Source organism: Nicotiana tomentosiformis, chromosome 1 (assembly GCF_000390325.3).
Source record: "Nicotiana tomentosiformis chromosome 1, ASM39032v3, whole genome shotgun sequence".
NCBI lineage: Eukaryota > Viridiplantae > Streptophyta > Magnoliopsida > Solanales > Solanaceae > Nicotiana > Nicotiana tomentosiformis.
This window is the reverse complement of record NC_090812.1, coordinates 9966569-9986894: the sequence shown is the minus strand read 5'-3', so window position 1 is coordinate 9986894 and position 20326 is coordinate 9966569. Positions and strand designations below refer to the sequence as shown.

The following is a 20326-nucleotide window of genomic DNA, read 5'->3' as shown; positions in this document are numbered from 1 at the left end:
AGCATGTGCATTATTATCATATATTTTGATGATATAAAGAACTAAATTAGCTAATAAGTACTAAAATAAAATTCAAATGAATACACTTACTAATAAAACAATGAGTCAAAATGCCCATTAACAATAAACTTTACAAAAGTGAATATATTCGTATAGTATCATGAATATTAGACATCCTAATTATACAAAAATTCTTCGCATTCACATTAAGATCAAATTGACTTTCTGCCACCATTTTGAATTGCATCACCCATATTCTCCTACACATAAAAAGAAATTATAATCATATAGAAACTAAACTTTAATCGTTCGTTAAGAAGAACAAAGACTAGGATAATATATAGTAACACCATGTTTTGCAAATTTTTCAGTCACATATAAATAAATATTGAACAATGAGTAACCATGCAATACATGAAAACTTATATTTACAAGTTCACTTTATAAAAGCTTAGGAAGAGAAGAAGTCGACATTTGGTTTTACTTTGATCCTTTATGTGACTTTTGATGAGTGTGCTCAAAAGCTGATCCACATAGTTGCATGTTATGTGGAAGTATTATTTCTTAACCTTTAGATCCTATTTTCAAAGTACGAACAGTGAAAACATAATTTTGTTGACAAAAGAAGATACACTACTACTCAACTTATCTTGTCCTAATCAACATAGGGTAAATAATTTAGTTTCTTAGATATGGTGTTAGGAAAGAACCAGGCAACCAAAAGTCCACTCTCATCTGCAGGTCGTCTTGCAAACTGGCCGTTAACAGACGTCTCGAAGGACAATAGAGCAAAGACAACAATAAGTTGAAACTCACCACATTTAGTGGCTAATCTTTCTATAGTGGCTAAAATGACTCTAAGATCTACATCACCTAATTCAAGACTAAAAATTTCGACAATAAACTGAATACAAAGCAGAAAGCATTTAAGTTTGGTGGAAATGTGGAGTCTAAATACATTTTCATGAATTGGACCATGGGTTGATCCAGAAGAGTGTGCTACTTGCATCAACCGGAGAAAGTTGGTTAGATCCAACAAATGCTAGTATATCTTGAACAGGATTATTTTGCACCAATAGATTGAAGCAATGACATAATTGCCTCAATTCTTGCATTTCTTCTCTCATTTCCTGCTTTTCTTCTTTCAAAGTAGAGACTTCATTGTTATGCTTTTGTTGGAGCTTGCTGATTTCCTCATATTTTTTCAAAGAACTTGTTGTCACTGATCTACCATACCACTATATTCGACGAGGCTGCTCCCTTCCAAACACTGCACTAAATGCTTCTCCGATGTATCCCTAGAGTTTTAACGGTTCTGAAGTTCAGACTACCACAAAGAAATATTTATGAGAACAAACTTTACATATAAAGAATCTAAGTCCCACATAATATATTAGCTGCAACATGGCTTACTATTGCAATTTGAGCATCTTCATGAACTTGCTTCCCTTGCTTTGTATGAGTTGCAATAAGTATTTCAGACTTTGATGGTTCCTCGTTGTTCTCTTTACTTGTACGCTACAAAGTATATTAGAAGAAATAAATAACAAACATCAATATAACAATAACAACAACAACAACAATAACAACGGCGACCGAGTAAAATTCTACTAGTGGGATCTGGGGAGGGTAGTGTGTACGCAGACCTTACCCCTACCCCGAGGAGTAGAGAGGTTGTTCTCTTTGTTAGGAGTAGACCTTACCCCTAACAAACATCAAGGTATTCTAAAAAAATATGTAATGAAATGAAAGTCATATTTTTTACAAAGTATCAAATAAATATTACTGATGCCACGCACACTCTTGCAAAATTAATAGGTCTCATCCGATGCCTCCAATTTTATTTTTTCCTGTTTTCATAATTTAATTTGCACATGGCCTAGCACCAAATTTCTAGAAAATGATCAAGACTCGTCGCCGATAAGACCGACTTCCTCTTCATTTTTTTGCAAATTTCTCCTTCTCCTTGTCTTCTTCCAATCATATGTGAAGTGTTAAGAACTTCCTTGGAAGACAACTGCATCATAGATTTGTGCATAGGTAATTTACCATTTCCTTGTTGTTGAAAGGACTCCTTAGATTGAGTTAACCTTTATCTACTCTGTCCTTCTCTTGCATTTGATATTGTGGGCATAAGATGCTTCCATTTATGAGCTACTGGTGCTTGCTCTTTCACAACTCTATACTCCTTATCATGAGCTGGTTTTTCTTTCTTAATCTGAAATTACTTGGCCAATTCAGCACTTGATCGAAACTGAAAATCAAAGCTTATCTTCTTCATAGGACTTTGAGCTTTATTTGGATTCAAACCCTTTTTCTTTGCTCCTGAAAACATTCTCATAAAGAGGAAAAACATTAATTAGAAAATACCGAAATACAGAAAGCAAAAGATGCCGAAACAATGTGTAGAAATGCAGAAACGTTCTGAAGATATGCAAAAACACTGCAGAAATAAAGAACCGCTATGCAAAAATAGAAACTATAGCAACGCAGCACAGGAATGCAGAAACACTGCAGAAAGCAAAAAATTCAGAAATGCAGCAGAAACGCAGAAATTGCCGGAACGCCATGCGTAAATGAAGAACACTGTGCAGAAATCCATAAATAATTTGTAGAAATGTAGAAACACTATGCATAAATGCAAAAACACTGTGCAGAAATACAGAAATTGCCGAAATGATGTGCAGAAATATAGAAAATGCAGAAAAACTGTGCAGAAACGCAAAAAATATTGTCCAGAAATGCAGCAGTTTCCGAAACGCAGTGCAGAAACCCAGAAATAATGTGCAGAAAATACACTGTTAAGAAAATGCAGAACTGCAGAAATACTACGCAGAAATGCCGAAACGCTGTGCAGAAATGCAAACACACTATGCAGAAATGCAAAAATTACCGAAATGCTGTGCAGAAATGCCGAAAAACTTCGTAGAAACGCAAAAACCATTGTCCATAAATGCAGAAAATTCCAAAACGCTGTGCAGAGATGGAGAAAATGCAGAAAAACTGTGCAGAAACGCAAAACTATTGTGCAGAAATGCAGAAATTGCCAAAACGCTGTGCAGAAATGCAGAAAACTTAGCAGAAACGCAAAAAAAACAGTCCAGAAATGTAGAAATTTCTGAAACGCTGTGCAGAAAATGCAGAAACGCAAAATGTCAATGACTAATCTTTCAATGCCCATATAAGAGCATCTTATTTATCTGGCTATGTGAATTAAAGACATTCAATTAGCAGATAACTAGTCGAACAAACTCAGAATACAGCTCCTAGCCTAAAATTTGATACTCTCTAAAGAAGAAAACCTATATAAACACACAACATAAGTTGTAATTTTATTAAATAATTATGTTGTAGCATCATCTCTGCTCCTCCTAGAGAGAGTGAAGAATAGTTGATCAAACAAAGTTATGCCCAATTTATTTTCTCGAAATCTCACCTATTTTTCCCTTGATAACGAACAAATAATCAATTGATGCAAATTTGGGTCAAAAATTCAAAAAGGTACAAACTTTAAGAAATCCAATTTAGAAAAATTGTATAACTCGCTTTCTGTAACTAATGGAAATAGAGAAGATTGCATAAACAACGCAACCATAAGTAAAATAAATGATCAATTGATACAAATTGGGATTAATATTAAGAAACCAAATTGAGAAAAACACATAACAAGAGAAAGAAACTCACTTTCTATATAAACAATGCAGCAATAAGCGAAGGAAATTATCATGGATGCAAATTTGGATCAAGAACGTCAAAAGATAGAAACTTTAAGAAACCCAATTGAGAAAAAATAGAAAATAAGAGAAACCCACTAACCTTTATGTACCAGGTGACCTTTAACAACACAACCCAAGAAGAAAATGCAAGAAATTCCCTTTTGCTTCTTGAAGAAGCTTAAAATTACAGGGAAGGGTAACGTACTTCAATCTTCTAGGTGACGTGAATTGGGCTTCAATTAGGGGAATGTGAATTAAAAAAAATTCCACTCATGAAATAATTAGTTGATTTACCAGTTGAAAACCCTAATACAAAGAACAATCGAAGCCACAAAGCCTAATAAAGATAAATTTTAGTTAAAACCCATAAGAATCAAAGGGATTTAAGCTGTAGAGGAACATGTAAAGAAATAAAATAATTTCTAATTAACAAATTATACCTTTTGAATGCTGAAAATTTCTCTTTCTTAGATGCAGGTGTTGGATCAATGGAGAAGAAAATTTCAGGGGTGCTGGATTTGGTACCTGTAGAACCGAGCGACTTAGTGGTGGAGATGGAGATTTTGACGGGTCTATAGAAAGGGTGGAGATTTCCACGGTTCTTTCTTATGCCCTTTCAAAATAGGGAAAATTTTCACTGAAAGAACTAATGAAGGAAAATTTTTGATGAAATTGTTTCCTTTATTTTTTAGCACACTTATTAAGTGTTATTTTTGTGATTAAAAAGATAGCATGCTTTAAAAGCATGGTATATAAGTGAATAAGTGTTGCCAAATATTTTATGATTTGGCAATACTTAAAACGCGTTTTCTTCACCTTTAGAAAGTACACTTTAGAAACTTAGCTTAAACTTTCGTGGACAAAAGATCAAAATAAAGGTTTACACTTATAAAGCATTCCCATAGATATTATTGGCAACGTTTTCCGAGCGTTGTCTAAAATTAGTGTGGTCTTAGGCCAAAATTTGTTGTAGTGTGAATTAAAACATTTCTTCAAGCTGATCCCTTAAAGCATTGGTTGTTAATTAGAAACCTTTCCTCTATTACAAATTACAAAAGTCAAAAGGTTTAATTAAAATATATTTGCTCTAATTTGCATTTTAAGAAAATTATGGAGTATCTCATTCAATGATGTATCTCTCGATCGGGAGGATTTACACTGCTGTAATTTTGTTTAGTTCTAATTAGTTGTTACTTGTTAGGAATACTCTGTCTAACACTTCATAGTTTGGAGCTTCCACATGTTCCCATGAAAGTGTAGGCTTCCACTTCACTTCTGCAATTTTAAAACTTATTATAATTAATCATGGAATTGTTTTGCTTTATTGCACATGCTGTGTTCTGACAAAATTATATATATTGCTAAAATAACTTTACAATTTCCAACATTGAATCATCAAGTATAAAACAATTATTACTTGAAACGAGTATATAATCATCAAGGTTCTTTTGTACTTTTTAAAAAAATTATCAGATATGTATTATTTAACAATCATAATAAAACTAACAGAGAAACAAACTAATCGTTAACAAGTGGCAGAACAAGTACTTTATAATATACTAAAAAACTAAAAGTCCCCTATAATTAAGGTCGATACAGCTTGTCTTTAAGTAACAGACATGCAGGTGAATTATCAACCCTGCTGCAAATTATGATGCTAATTCTTCAAATAAAAAGGAGAAATCAATTGCAATTCATCTACATTCGGAACTAAAATAAGTCAGATAATAGAATAATATATATAGTGCAAAAACATCATTTTCCTTGTGTATTTTGTTGGGTGAAAAACATTTTCCTCAAAAAAATGTATTCTGCGGATTGTGCTTTGCATCATAAAAGCATTTTCTGGATCATTTGCAAGCGTTGGATTGGTTATAAAAATAGTTAACATATTGTACCAAACACACATGGGATACAGTTCAATTCTTTATCTGTTGATAATGTTCTCCCCTCACCCTTTGGAGAGCTTCTCGCAAGCCATGTGCAACAAAGATCTATAAGATTATGTCCACCTTGTCAACAAAGTAATATTGTATTTAAGCATTAATTGCATCTTAAACAAAAGATGAGCAGAAAAAGAGAGAAGCAACCTGTAGGCTGTAGCCATACCCCATTTAATTTATATTTCCTGTCTAATATTGCGTGCTATTTTTAATATATTTTCACCTTTTTGAAAATCTAATGGACCTTTCTTTCTTAAAATAGAATATAAATGTTTCTTACATTTGACAGCAAATGCAATCAGTTAAACCAAAGTAAAAACAAAGAAGTATATATGCTAAGCTTGCCCACGAAAAATATATTTCCGTTATAAATTAACTGATCTCAAGTAATTCTGAATTAATTTTAAGAAATGAACTTGACTTTACGTGATGGGAAAACATCTTACATTTTTTCAAGGAGGAATATATCATTTCTTGAAATTGAAGATAAGTATATTATTTTATTCCTCGTCAAATATTAGGATAATAAAATCTAAAATGCATAACATAAATGTGCTTAAAATGGAGTATCAACTGGAATAAAGCTTGTAGATGGAGATGATGAAATCCACCCCTCCCAAGTCTGGGACAATCTCTCATGATATGCCTAGTATCACCACACTCATAACACCCCCTTTGAGGTCGCGACTGCTCGTACTGAGTCTGTGTCGGATAACTGGAATAACCACTATAAGAATCTCATGTCGGTGGTGCGCTGTAAACTGGAGCACTCCGAGTAATCTGATGTGCGGACTGAGCTGACCGACTGCTCGAGCCTCCTCTATAATGGGTCCTATCTGAAGAGTAAAATCCACTGAACCCTCCAGATCTTCGAGACCTTTTGGCCTCCTTAGACTCCCTTTCCTCGCCTAAAACACCCTCAATCTTCCTTGCAATCTCCACTACTTGTTGAAATAGAGTATCAGTTTGCAATTCTCGAGCCATGCATATTTTAGTATCATAATCAAGCCCCTCAATGAATCTGCGGACCCGTTCCCTGATTGTAGGAACCAAGATAGGTGCATGACGGGCTAACTCACTGAACCTGATAGCATATTCTAATACTGTCATAGTGCCCTGACGCAAACGTTCAAACTATGTGCGCCACGCATCTTTGAGAGTCTGGGGAACAAGCTCTTTCAAGAATATTTTTGAAAATTGAGCCCAAGTTGGCGGTGTGGCATCGGCTGGTCTACCTTCTTCATAGATTTGCCACCATCGATACGCTTCGCCTGACAGTTGAAATGTAGTAAAGGAAACTCCGCTCACTTCCACAATACCCATGGTGCGGAGAATACGGTGACAATTTTTCATAAATCCTTGGGCATCCTCTGTAACTGTGCCACTGAAAGTGGGTGGATTATATTTCTTAAACCTTTCAAGTCTTTTTTGTGCTTCTTCTGATGTCTCGAGCCTGACCTCAGGCCGAACCAGAATAACAAGTTGTACCGGTACTACACCTGGAACCTTTCCAACATGAACCTGCTGCTCTGGAGTTGTGGTAGGAGTCTGAGCTACTCCCCCAATCTGCGGAATGTTTGGTGTAACAGAGATCAATCCCGCCTGAGTTAATGTACCGAACATACTCAGGAATTGTGCTAAAGTCTCCTGAAGTCTGGGGGTAACAACAGGTGCTTCTGGTACCTGTCCCCCAACTGGAGCTACTAGTGGCTCCTCAACTGTTGTTCTGACAGGTGCTCTAGTCGCAACACGTGCCCTTCCTCGACCTCTACCTCGGCCTCTTCCTCGGCCCCGACCTCTTGCAGCCCTAGCAGTATGTGCGGATGCCTGCTCAGCTAACCCAGTAGCACGTGTCCTCATCATATGTGAGAGAATGGAGATACAAAGGTTCAAATTCCAAATTCAACAAATTCCACACCACAGGAATAAAAGAAATGGAAATTTTCTAACAGTTCTGTAGCCTCTCGAAGATAAGTACAGACGTCTCCGTACCGATCCGCAAGACTCTACTAGACTCGTTCGTGACTCGTAGAACATATAAACCTAGAGCTCTGATACCAACTTGTCACAACCCAAAATCCCACCACAGGCGTCGTGATGGCACCTAGTCTCTAAGACTAGGTAAGCCGATTTTAATTACCTTTTGAAGCCATTTTTTTTGAAACTAACAGCGAAAATAATTACAATATACAACCTCCCAAGACTGATAGTACTGAGTCACGAACTCTAACTGAATACATGGAATGATTACGAGGATTGAATATACAATACTGTTTGATTATAAGTTAACAGTACAATGAAATAAAAAGACTCCAAGGGACTGCGACGACCAAACAACTCTACCTTAAATCCTTACGATCCCGCTTTAACTCTGCTCAAGTCCGTTATCTTCAATACCTGGCTCTGCAAAAAAATGTGCAGAAGTGTAGTATGAGTACGCCACAGTCGGTACCCAGTAAGTGTCAAGACTAACCTCAATGGAGTAGAGACGAGGTACAGTCAAGACACTCCCTAGTCTAATAACTTGTGCAATATAATATACAAGATAATAGGAAACAAATAACAACAGGGCAACATGAAACAACCAGTGATATGCACATCAGACAACAAGAATACCATTAATATCGCTCAACAATTAATAAGTACAATTACACCCAATTAAATCAAGTCCTTCAAATAAATGTCTTTCACATATAATTCTTCCAAATAATTCTCTTTCAAATATAATTTTCTCAAATAATTATTTTTCAAATATAATTCTTTCAATAAATCTTTTCAAATACAATTCCCTCAAATAAATATCTTTCAAATACAATTCTTTCATATAATACTTTCTAAGTAAAAATCCTTCCAAATAAATATTTTGAATATAATTCTTTCAATTAAAAAGTCACCATGTGACACCTCATTTCATAATCATAAAAAATATGGGTATCATCCCATTTTCATATTTTTCGTAAATACGGGTCTCAGCCCATTTTTATATTTTCACGGTACCTCATGCCCATAATTAAATCATATCACAACTGCACGGACAATTCACGTTCCAATTATCATCATCATTTCATCACAGTACCTCGTGCCCACATTTCATATCACAACTGCTCGGACAATTCACGTGCCAAATATCCTTATTATTTACTCACGGTACCTCGTGCCCACATTTCAATTTATAATCTGACTGGTATTAGCCACAGACTATCAATTTCAACATAAATCAGATTGTTATCAATTTACCAATAACAAGATAAATTGCACAAGGTATAAAAGTAAACACAAGAAAATAACAACATCACATGAAAATTATCAACCCCACAACCCCACATCATCACATATCGCCCCTAACAATGGCCACCCTTATCGCTCCTATTGCCACCCTTATCACTCCTATAGCCACCCTTATCGCTCCGCCCAGACAATATCAATAGCCACCCTTATCACTCCTATTGCCACCCTTATCGCTCCTATAGTCACCCTTATCGCTCCGCCCAGACAATATTCTAACAAACACAACAACAGTGAAATGCCACCCTGATACCCACATAATATCAACGGTGAAATGCCACCCTTATCTCCCCAAAATAATAACTCACACAACACAACAATTAACACGAAAATTAACATGACAACATAATAAAATCAATTCATATCACAATTTGCCCAATGGCCACAACCAAATTCCAAAGATATAACAAAAATCAATTAATTTCACAACAAATAGCCCAAGGCTCCACACAACGTATATAACACCCAAAAACAATCAATAGAGATAGAAATTACTCAACATAAAGCAAAACCTTCATTAATGCAAATTTAGATAATTATATTAATACTTATTCTTAAGCTCGCTTAAGTTAATTATTTGCACAAGAAAATTCATATTGGAATTAATTTCCAAGAAATATTAAACCAACAATACTCACAAAATTTCATAAATATTTCAAGTAACAATCACATCAAATTATCATATAAAAATAAATTCAACAATAAGGATTTAGGCATGGCAAGCAGATGATTTAATAGTTTTCTATAATTTTTTAATTTACTACACAATAATGCTTAAGACTTTAATTCAATGAATTTTGCATGCATAAGCCCGAGTACGTACTCGTCACCTCGCGTACACGGCTTTTCACATTTCACAAATGGCACATAAGACTCAATGCCTAAGGGGTAATTCCCCCACTCGAGGTTAAACAAGACACATACCTTTTTGAAGTTAGGCTGATATTTTAAAATAGCCTTCTTGCTTGAATTGATCTCTGTATAGCTCAAATCTATCCAAATTAATTGTATAACTCCATTAAAATTCGCCGGAAATAATTCTGGATAATAATACGTCGACTTAAAAATTTATTCCAAAAAGTCAACAAAAGTCAATGCGGGACCCACCTCTCGGAACTCGACATAATTTTCATGAAATCCGAACACTCATTCCGATACGAGTTCAACCATACCAATTTTATCGAATTCCAATAACAAATCGACTTCCAAATCTTAAATTTTTGTTTTTGAAAAATTTTACAGAAATCTTGATTTCTTCCATTAAAATCCGAATTAAATGATGAATATAATCATAGATTGATGAAATATAAACACTTTAGGATATAGAACACTTACCCTAATCCATATGGTGAAAATCCGAGCTCTATAGCTCCAAATATGTCAAAAATGGTTGAAACCTCAAAATATAGCTACTGCCCAGGTATTTACTCTTCGCGATCGCGAAGCACAAAAATTTTTAGCCCCAAAATTTCTCTTTGCGATCGCGGAAAACCAATCGCGATCGCGAAGAACAAACTCCCCCAACTCTTCCAGACATCCTCTAGTTTAATGGTCATAAGGTTTTGTACGAAACTTCAAATTGCAAATGGTTTAACTTTCTGAAGACTAGACATCAAGACCTATAACTTTCATTTGTTGATCATCTCCTAATTCTTTATAGATTTCTAGATATAAGCTTTCAAAGTAAGCCATGTGCAACAGAGATTTCCAAACTCTTCCCAAATAGCCTATAGTGTATCCACCATAACGTTTTGTACACAACTCCAAATGACACATGGTTTACTGTTCTGAAAACTAGACATCAAGGGCTACAACTTTCGTGTTTGGATCATCTCTAAATTCCTTATAGATTGCGAGATATAAGCTTCCAAAGTTGGGCCAGTGCAATAGAGATTTGTTCTACGCGATCGTGATTCACAAGGCCCCAAACTGCAGTTTGCTCTTCGTGAACGCGACCAAACGTTCGCGATCGCGATGCACACCTCTGTAGGCAGAAACCAGCAATTAAAAATGGTCTAAAAATGGTCCGAAACCACCCCGAAACTCACCTGAGCCCCTCAGGACCTCAACCAAATATACCAACAAGTCCTAAAATATCATACGAACTTAGGTGAAGCCTCTAATCACATCAAACAACGCTAAAACTACGAATCACACCTCAATTCAAGCCTTATAACTTTGAACTTTCAAATTCTATATCTTGTACCGAAATAAATCAAATCAATCCGGAATGACTTCAAATTTTGCACACAAGCCATAAATGACATAATGAAGCTATTCCAATTTTCAGAATCGAATTCCAATCTTGATATCAAAAAGTCACCCCCTGTCAAACTTCCCAAAAATTCAACTTTCGGCATTTCAAGCTTAATTCCACTACAGACCTCCAAATAATTTTTTTGACATGCTCCTAAGTCCAAAATCACCATACGGAGCTATTGACATCATCAAAATTCGAATCCGAGGTCGTTTACACATAAGTCAAATCTCTGGTTAATTATTTTTTCCATTTAAGCTTCAAAAATGAGAATTGTTCTTTTAATTGAATTTTGAATCTTTCAAAAATCAAACTCGACCACACTCACGGGTCATAATACATATTACGAAGCTGCTCGATACCTTATGTCACTGAACGGGGCATAAATTCTTAAACGACAAGTTGGGTCGTTACATCCAGGAGGCAGGATATGGGTAGTATAGGATCAAACAAAGGTGGGGTTTGAGATGTTTCGAATACATGAGCAATATATTGTAAGACAGGTGACCATGAACTAGTACAGAATCAAGTTTAACTTTAGTGCTGTTTATAGAATGCATACTATACAAGACAAGAAGATACTATGGGAGGATTTGAGGAGAACTATGGCTGGAGACAATGGCCCGAGCTTAATAATGGGGGATTTTAATATTATTCTATCTAGTGAGGATAGAGTGCAGGGGAATGCAGTACAAGAGATAGAGGTAAGAGATTTCAAAAACTTCATAATAAATGTTGGTTTAGATGAACTCAGAACAGTGGGGAGAAAGTTTACTTGGACAAATAACCATGTTCATAGTATAATTGATAAAATACTGGTAAATGCAGAGTGGATTAAAAAAATGGCCTACCATGGAGGGGATCAATATGTACCTTGGTTTTTCAGATCATTGTCCTTTAAGCCTAGTTATTGATGACACTAGCCAAGAAGGTAGGCGACCTTTCAACTTTCTCAACAGTTTGGAAAATCACAAAGACTTTGATGACATAGTTAAGCACTGCTGGAGAAAGAGGCAACGGGGAACTGCAATGCTAAAGGTGTGGAGTAAGCTCAAAATGCTAAAAGGAGATCTAAAGCAGCTGAACAATCAAGAATTTAGCAGTATTGGGCACAAGATCCAAGTAGCAAGGAATAAATTAGAAGGTATCCAGGCTCATATGACAATTCTAGGTAATGACAATGAGACAATATTACAAGAAAAGGCTGCAAAACTTGAACTGGCAAAATGGTTGGAGGTGGAGGAGAGTGTACTGAAGCAGAAATCAAGAATCAAGTGGCTTAAACTAGGGGATTCTAACACATCATACTTTCATGCCTGTATGAAAAATAGGCAAGCAAAGAATCATATTGGCAGACTAATCAACAGTGTAGAGCAAATACTCCAAAGTGTAAATGAAGTAGAAGAGGACATACTGAGTTTCTACAAAAAGCTACTTGGCACAAGAACTTCACAATCACCAGTGGTTATCCCAGAGATCATGCAGAGTGGTTATATGTTGAGCAGGCAGCAAAAATTACAACTAATCAAACCAGTTACTAGAGAGGACGTAAAGAAAGCAGTACTAGACATTGATGATAATAAAGCACCGACATGTGATGGATATAACTCCTATTTCTTCAAGAAGACATGGCATATACTCGGTGATGAGGTTACTGCAGCAGTGATGGAGTTCTTTGAAAATGCAGAAATATGTAAAGCCATTAACTGCACCACTATTACCTTGATACCTAAAGTCAAGAACCCAACTAGCATCAAGGAGTTCATGCCTATATCTTGATGCACAGTGCTCTACAAGATAATATCAAAAGTTCTAAAAGCAAGATTACAGGAAGTTATGCCAGACCCAATAGATATTTGCCAAATAGCTTTTGTCCTAGGTAGAATGATTACTGATAACATCATTATGAGTCATGAATTGGTTAAAGGTTATGGGAGGAAGAACATATCGCCAAGTTGTATGCTCAAGATCGATATGTAGAAAGCTTATGATTCTATGGAATGGGTATACATTGAGCAAGTGATGAAACTGCTGGGATTCCCTGAAAATTTTGTGAAGTGGATAATGGTGTGTATTAGTGCAGTTTCCTACTCTGTTATAATTAATGGCAAGCCAACTAAATCATTTGAGGCAAGGAAAGGACTTAGACATGGGGATCCCCTATCATCAGTGTTATTTGTGATGGCCATGGAGTATCTGTACAGAATACTGAAGCCACTGAAGGAGAACAAGAAGTTTAAAGTTTACCCAAAATATGCTAAAGTCTAACCTAGTACAATTGGGATTTGCTGATGATCTACTTCTTTTTTGTAGAGGAGACATACAATCAGTCAAGATTCTTCATCAACAGATTCAAATATTCTCTGCAGCATCAGGACTAATTGCAAATCCAAATAAAAGCTATATTTACTTTGGAGGAGTGAACAACATGACACAGCAGCATATTATGGACATGCTAGGATACACTAAAGGAGAACTACCTTTCAGGTACCTAGGTGTCCCATTGAGCACAAAGAGGCTATCACCTATGCAATGTGAACCCTTAATTGATAGAATGTTAAGCAATATCCAATGTTGGACAATAAAGTTTGTTTCATATGCAGGCAAAGCAATGCTAATCAAGAGTGTTCTAGTTGCAATTCAAATATTTTGGGCTCAGATCTTTATTCTGCCAAAGAAAATTATCTAGTTCATAGAAATAATATGCAGGAGATTCTTATGGCCGGGGACTGCTGAACCTACCAAAAAGGCATTGATTTCCTGGGATAAACTGTGTTTTTCAAAGGTAGCAGGAGGGCTAAACTTCATAAATGTGGAGTTGTGGAACAAAGCAGCTATTTGCAAGTTCTTATGGAATATTTGTACAAAGAAGAAAAAGCTGTGGGTCTAGTGGATTCACGCATATTACATAAAGGGGAACACTATATGGAACACAGAACTAAAAAGTGCATCGTGGGTTATCCAAAAGATATTCAAGGCAAGAAGATACTTTGAGGTTGCTGGATATACAAAAGAGGAGGTGAAAAAGATGGAGAGATTCTCTGTGAGACACATGTACAAAGCTATGCAAGGGAAATTTCAGAAGGTGTCATGGAGGAAACTAGTTTCTAACAACCATGGACTTCCAAAGTGGATATTCATACTAAGGTTGGAAATACAAGATAGGTTAGCAACAAAAGAAAGGCTAGCAAGATGGGAATCATTGCAGACAAAATATGCTCACTCTGTCAAAGAGAAAATGAAACTTTAGAACACTTATTCTTTTACTATTAAGTGTCAACAAATATATGGCAGCAGCTTCTACACTGGCAAGGCATTCAGAGAACAAAGAAAGATTGGCGGGAAGAGCTGAAGTGGATAGAAAAGGTGGCTAAAGGTAAAAGTAGAGGAGCAGCAATATGCAGAATGGTATTAGCAGCAGCAGTTTATCATATTTGGCAAGAGAGGAACAATGTCATCTTCCAGAAGAAGAGGAGATCTACTAATGTTATTCTCAGACTAATCATCCAAGAAATACATGTTAGAGCCAAGATGTTTCCTAGGTTAGATAGATGCATGATTGCACTGAATTGGTACCCAGATATAGTTTAGGTGGAAAAAGCAGTAGGAGAGAAATTGTAGCAAGGCGAGATATCTCCCAGCTGGGGCTTCATGTCCAGCAGGAGTTGCGATAGAAAGCTAGTCTCAGTTTATTTAATAGTGTGTAAATACTTATACTTGGTAAATAAAATCCTTTAATTACCAAAAAAAAAAGAAAAGAAGGAGAAATCAATTGCAATTCATCTACATTCGGAAGTAAAATAAGTCAGATAATAGAATAATATATTTAGTGCAAAAACATCATTTTCCTTGTGTATTTTGTTGGGTGAAAAACATTTTCCTCAAAAAAATGTATTCTGCAGATTGTGCTTTGCATCGTAAAAGCATTTTCTGGATCATTTGCAAGCGTTTGATTGGTTATAAAAATAGGTAACATATTGTACCAAGCACACATGGGATACAGTTCAATTCTTTATCTGTTGATAATGTTCTCCCCTCACCCTTTGGAGAGCTCCTCGCAAGCCATGTGCAACAAAGATCTATAAGATTATGTCCCCCTTGTCAACAAAGTAATATTGTATTTAAGCATTAATTGCATCTTAAACAAAAGATGAGCAGAAAAAGAGAGAAGCAGCCTGTAGGCTGTAGCCATACCCCATTTAATTTATATTTCCTGTCTAATATTGCGTGCTATTTTTAATATATTTTCACCTTTTTGAAAATCTAATGGACCTTTCTTTCTTAAAATAGAATATAAATGTTTCTTACATTTGACAGCAAATGCAATCAGTAAAACCAAAAGTAAAAACAAAGAAGTATACATATGCTAAGCTTGCCCATGAAAAAAATATTTCCGTTATAAATTAACTGATCTCAAGTAATTCTGAAATTTTAAGAAATGAACTTGACTTTACTTGATGGGAAAAAATCTTACATTTTTTCAAGGAGGAATATATCATTTCTTGAAATTGAAGATAAGTATATTATTTTATTCCTCGTCAAATATTAGGATAATAAAAACTAAAATGCATAACATAAATGTGCTTAAAATGGCACCTTCACGGAAATTCCTTACAAAAAATAAAGGTAGGGACTAGAGCTCCAATCATAGGCCAAGCATATAAATAGACGTAGGATATCAACAATTCTATTCATCCAGAATTAATAAACCCTAGTAAGTGAAAGTGAAAGAAACTACTCATCCAAATATCTATAGAAAAGTAAATGAATCCCGCTAATGCAACCTTCTCTTTCTCTGAGCTTGATTTCCTTCAATCAATAGAAAACCATCTTCTGAATTATGATTCCGATTTTTCTGAAATTTTTTCGCCGATGAGTTCAAGTAACGCATTGCCTAATAGTCCTAGCTCAAGTTTTGGCAGCTTCCCTTCAGCAGAAAATAGCTTGGATACCTCTCTTTGGGATGAAAACTTTGAGGAAACAATACAAAATCTCGAAGAAAAGTCCGAGTCCGAGGAGGAAACAAAGGGGCATGTCGTGGCGCGTGAGAAAAACGCGACACAAGATTGGAGACGGTACAATTTTTCATTAATTAGTATATTTCTATCAACGACAATATGCTTAGTATGGAGGAATATATAACTGAATCAGCAAAGCTGGACAGTTGCTTCAGAACTTTCTAAGATAATTATGTAGAAACGTCTCTTTAAAACTTTTTGAAACAATTTGTATTTGGATATCTGCTACCCATTTAACGAAGTAATTTTGAGTACATTTTTTTGTTTAAAAAAAAACACTTTATCAAATAATTGGAGAATACAAAAGTGCAGGGAACTAATTTAATGTACATTATAGATGGCGAACTCCAGCACTGACCGGAGATGAGGGCAAGTCAAAAGAAGTACTAGCACATTTTTGAAAAAGGTGTGTATATGATAGTTAGACGAATTTCGCATCGTTGATAGGTACAGTACATACCATTCTTGGGAGAGGCAGAGATATGAAACGTGCATTCCACCTAATTACTTGATCTTGATGCAGGCAATTTAAGCAATATAGAGGCATATAATCTTACTCTTATGATACCTTTGACTTTATAATCTGTGCACGAGATCCAAATATGATATAACCGATAAAATTACACCAGTTATATATATAAAAGATATTTATAGTGCCAATACTTAAAATTTAAATTCTGTGTACATATATTGGCTTTTGAATTGCTGCCAAAATCGGGAACTATGCCTTCGAAGCAAAATAATTAGCTGCAAAAAAAAAAAAAAAAAAAAAACTAGCAGCTCCATCCAAATTGGTAGAGATATTCCTTTCCACGGAGTAAACTGATAAAGAAAAAATTTGAAGAAAAAAAAAGTTTTTTTATAAAAAATTAAGCCCACTAGGAAATTCAGCAAAAATAAGCCCGTTGGTAAAATTGATCTAAGAAGCATCAAGGTTAAAAATATTCGATGTCACGACCCCAATTTCTCTCCGTAAGATGTCGTGATGGCACCTAGTCTCTAGATTAGATAAGCCTAACAATTTGCGCAATAACTGAATATAAACTGACCTCAACCCTCAACACATGAAATATAAATAAGAACTGCGATTCAAATAATTACAACTCCCAAAACCCGATAGAAATAAGTCACAATCTCTAAAGAGAAAATGTTAAATGTATATATACATCAGAGTCTAGTAAAATAAAGAAAGCAACATATTAAGGATAGATGGGGACTCCGAGGACTGCGGATGCTGGCAGATATACCTTGAAGTCTTCACGTACGATCCAGCTTACTGGTATCTGGTTTGGTAGAAAGAACCTGGATCTGCACAAAAAAATATGTAGAAGTATAGTATGAGTACACCACAACGGTACCCATTAACTGCCTACCTCGGTAGAGTAGTGATGGGGTCAGGTTAGGGCCCTACTAGAATAAAAAGGAAACAAGACAGTAGTTATAACAATATAATGAAATGACGAGGAATTTAAACAATGAGAAGTTACAGAAAAGTAACAACACAACGAATAAAGGTAAACAACAGGGGCGCTCTCGAGATACCGTCTCGTAGTCCCAAATGTAAATGCACAACAGGGGGAGCTCCCGAGGTACCGCCTCGTAGTCCCAAAAGTAAATATGCAACAGCGGCACTCCTGAGGTACCGCTTCGTAGTCCCAAAAGTAAATACACTACATATAACATACGGAACAACGAGTTTACAACAAGGACTCATATAGTTAAAGACTGAATACAAGATCAAAGAAGCAGGTAACTCAACTAAGCATGTTGCAAAAATTGCAAATAAGAGTTAAGACGCGTAGGCATGCTACATTAGGATAAATATGATGACTACACAGGCTAGAGTAACTCAGTTAATGAATTAAAAGAAAACTACTTAGCAAGAACCAGATTCTTCAACATTTAATCTTAGTACGCACTCGTCACCTCGCATACACGTCCTTCACGTATTGCAAATATCATAACAATACCAAAACCTAAGGGCAGTTTCCCCCACATAAGGTTAGACAAGTCACTTACCTCAAATCTCGCTCAATTAGTCGATAAGAATGCCTTTCCCTCAACTTTCCAACTCCAAACGACTCAAATCTAGCCAAAAGTAATTACATATTATAAATACAACTACAAGAAACTAATTTAAATAATAAATCTACGACTTAGCAAAGAATCAAAAAATCGACCCAAAAAGCCGATCCGGGCCCACGTCTCGAAATCGGATAAAAGTCACAAAATACGAACACCCATTCGATAACGAATCCAACCATACCAAATTTATAAAAATCCGACACCAAATCGCCACTCAAATACCCAAATTAAACTCTCCAAATCCCTAGCCACAAACTCCCAAATTTCACCTTAAATACACACAAACTAGGTGAAAAATTCAATGGGGAAATAAGGTTATTGATAAATAATGAGCACAAGAGACTTACCTCAAGAAACCCCTCCAAACTCCTCTCAAGAATCGCCAAAACTCGAGCTCATCAAAATGTTTAAAATGAAGCATAATCGCGAACCCTTGTATTTAAGTGTTCTGCCAGCACTTCCGCTTTTGCGAAAACTTAATCGCTTCTGCGGCCTCGCAGAAGCGACCAATCACCTGCATCTACGGCTTCTTCTGCTCTTTTATCCCCTCACTCCGCTTCGGAGGACTCGCTTCTGCGAGCCTCCAAGCTACTTATGCGGTCCCAGCTCCCTTGCCCAATTCCGCTTCTGCGGTCCCCCTACCGCATCTGCGGTCACACAGGTGCGGCAATACCCTCGCACCTGCGGCCAGCTGCACACCCCCTCCAAAACTCGCACCTGCGCATTCCAGTCTGCACCTGCGGGCTCGCATCTGCGATCAAAGCTCTGCAGGTGCAGTTACACCAGCAGAGCCTAGTCTTCAGCAATTTCTCAACTTCAGCTCGATCCGTTAACCATAAGAAATCAACCCGAGGCCCCCAGGAACTCAACCAAACATACCAACAAGTCCTAAAACACCATACGAACTTATTCAAGCCTTTAAATCACATCAAACAATGCTAAAAATATGAATTGCACATAGATTCAAGCCTAGTGAACTTTAGAACTTTAAACTTCTACATTCGACGTCGAAACCTATCAAATCAAGTCCGATTGACCTCAAATTTTGCACACAAGTCATAATTGCCATAACAGACCTACTCCAACTTCCGGAATCAGAATCCGACCCCGATATCAAAAATTTCACTCTTGGTCAAACTTTCCAAAAATCATCCAATTTTCCAACTTTTACCAATTGACGCTAAAATGACCTACGGACCTCCAATTCAACATCCGAACACACTCCTAATTCCAAAATCACCCTACGACGCTATTGGAATAGTCGAAACTCCATTCTGGATTTGTCTTTACACAAATCAACCTACAGTTAATTTCTACGACTTAAACTTCCATTTTAAGGACTATGCGTCCTATTTTACTCTGAAGCCAAAAATAAATTCTTCCGGTAAGTCATAAAACCCAAAAATGAAATAGAGAGAGCAATAAATAGGGGTTCGAGGCTAATATTCTCAAAATGACTGCCCGAGTCGTTACATCCTCCCCCTCTTAAAATAAATGTTCATCCTCGAACGAGTATAGGGACATACCTGAAGTGGGGAAAAGATGAGGATATCGTCTACACATATCATGCTCGGTCTCCCAAGTCGCCTTCTCGACCGGATGACCCCTCCACTACACCTTCACTGACGCGATGTTCTTTGACCTCAACTTTCGGACCTACCTGTCCAAGATGGCCACTGACTCCTCAACATAAGATAGATCCTTGTCCAACTGGACTGAGCTAAAATCTAACACATGAGACGGATCGACGTGATACTTTCGAAGCATGGAAACATAGAATACTAGATGAACTGCAGCAAGACTAGGTGGTTGTGCAAGTCTGTAAGACACCTCTCCAACCCTCTCAAGAATCTCAAAAGGCCCAATATATATAGGGCTGTCACGACCCAAAATCTCACCTGTCGTGATGACGCCTATCTCAATACTAGGCAAGCCAACAATCTCAATAAACTCCCATATCTTTTATGTTTAAAAATAAAATGATTAAATTCAGCGGAAGAAAATTCACAAATACATATATAA

General features: G+C 36.3%; 1 long non-coding RNA gene across 2 annotated transcripts; it reads right to left on the bottom strand.

Moving 5' to 3' along the window:
- Positions 1-745: 745 nt before the first annotated feature.
- LOC104117647 (uncharacterized) lies at positions 746-4431 on the bottom strand. Of its 2 annotated transcripts, none has more exons than XR_004512428.2 (4): positions 4157-4431; positions 1800-2325; positions 1414-1518; positions 746-1327 (listed from the first exon to the last, which is right to left on the bottom strand). It is a non-coding gene; the product is annotated as an uncharacterized lncRNA (long non-coding RNA). The 2 variants fall into 2 exon arrangements; XR_004512429.2 differs by having other exon boundaries at positions 2050-2325; positions 4157-4425.
- Positions 4432-20326: the final 15895 nt, after the last annotated feature.